The 1,751-nt window shown below is 43.6% G+C and overlaps 2 non-coding genes across 2 annotated transcripts; both read left to right on the forward strand.

Moving 5' to 3' along the window:
- Positions 1 to 340: 340 nt before the first annotated feature.
- On the forward strand, positions 341 to 472 carry LOC111982214 (small nucleolar RNA SNORA18). Its single transcript, XR_002879725.1, has one exon. It is a non-coding gene; the product is annotated as a small nucleolar RNA SNORA18 (small nucleolar RNA).
- A 512-nt stretch (positions 473 to 984) lies between these two features.
- Positions 985 to 1,124, forward strand: LOC111982213 (small nucleolar RNA SNORA8). The gene has a single exon (XR_002879724.1). It is a non-coding gene; the product is annotated as a small nucleolar RNA SNORA8 (small nucleolar RNA).
- The last annotated feature ends 627 nt before the right edge of the window (positions 1,125 to 1,751 follow it).

A 1,751-nucleotide genomic window follows, 5' to 3' on the forward strand; every position in this document is an offset into this window, starting at 1 on the left:
AGTGATGTTACAATAAAAGTCACTTCAAACAAACACTTTTTTTTTCATAGACATTGCACCAATGATAGAACAGCAGAATGTGCAAAACACTTATTTTTTTCTTTCTTTTTACTGTGATGCAGAATGCTCCTCTCCCCCKTCTCAAAACAATTACAAATACACCTGGTTATGACCAGTGAGCCTGATTCACCGTATGCGGATCTCGTCTTTAATGCATTTAACACAAAATAACCTTGATGTTCATGGTGAGTATTTTGCCATTTGAAATGCCTCGTTGACTTTTTATTGTTCTAATCAAACTCGACATGTGTGCTCCATATTTTAAACCTTTCTATGCCATACTGAGGCCTATCCCGACAGACTCCTCACTGTGGGACCTAGTTGTTGGAAATGCCTCACAGAACAATTGTGKTTTCGCTTTACCCTCATGGCTACTGCCATAAGCCCTGTGGGATATTACTGCTGTACAAATACTCATAATTGCAGCTCTACTATGAACTAAAGCCACATGTTTCTAATGGCTTTTCTCATCTGTCTGGTGTAGGTCTACCAATTGGCCACAAGATGGCTCTCAACCTCAGATGTCCTTTTCGTGAGTATGAACCCTGATCAGTGTTGATTACGTTGCGTGAAATCGTCTTCTGTTTGTGGGTATATGGGGAGGAATTGACTATGGGCACAGCACTGCATGGTATCTGCAGCCAGCTGTGACTCTGGTTAGCGTGTTCATTAGTCAGTGCAAGAGCAACCTGGGCATACGACATTGTTGGTCTCCATGCCTCTTGTGTGGAGTCCTGGTATATATGTCAAGACACATTTCACTTCCCAGCAAGTTTATATCATTGAAATTGCATACAGGAAGTTCAGTCTTGTGTTCTCTTGACAGGACCATCATGTCAAACGTGCCAAGGGGTCTGAAGGTAATTATTGAAAGTGAGTACTTGTGTTGAGTCTCTTGTAAAGCTAGCCGAGGGCCCACTGAGTTGTGCTGTATGGTATCTGCAGCCAGCCCTCACCACAGGCTGTTCTGTTCATAACACAGTGCGAGAGTGACTCTGCATCTGGCATCGTTAGGCTCCTGGCTGGTCTGTGCCTGGAGCCCTGGTATTTGTGCTGATACAAACCCACTCTCTCTACGAGCCCACTCTGTGGGCTGGCTGGCATCCATGGAATGCGAGGCCTCTGGTGGTGCAGTGTCAGAATTCCCCGGCATACCCAACACCAGGCCTGAGCGGCAAGCCATGGGCTGCCACAGGGCAAGAACATCTCAGCACTGCGACCAGGCCCAATTACAAAATCTCAAGCCCTCTGACATTTGTCTYCTTTTAGTTGGATCCAAATGTTTTGCTAGTCAGATATGTGATGGGCTGCTGACATTCTGATTCCCCATTTTAAAGCCAAGACAGTCAATGTATCCAARTAATGCCTTGGGGAATTTATACTGAAAAATCTAAATGCACCATGTAAACTGTTGGTTTCATGAGCTGAAATAAATAATCCCTGACATTTTCTATACACACACACAGCTTATTTCTCTCAAATTTTGTGCACATTTGTTTAGATCCTTGTTAATGGTCTTTTCTCATTAGCCAAGATAATCCATCCACTTGACAGGTGTGGCATATCAAGAAGCTGATTAAACAGTGTGAGCATTACACATTATCCCCAGCACAAGKKGCACCTGAAAGACCACTCTCAAATGTGCAGTTTTGTCACTGTGTCAGATGTCTCATTTGATAAAATGTTCAAAT

This window comes from Salvelinus sp. IW2-2015, linkage group LG20 (assembly GCF_002910315.2).
Source record: "Salvelinus sp. IW2-2015 linkage group LG20, ASM291031v2, whole genome shotgun sequence".
Classification (NCBI taxonomy): Eukaryota; Metazoa; Chordata; class Actinopteri; order Salmoniformes; family Salmonidae; genus Salvelinus; species Salvelinus sp. IW2-2015.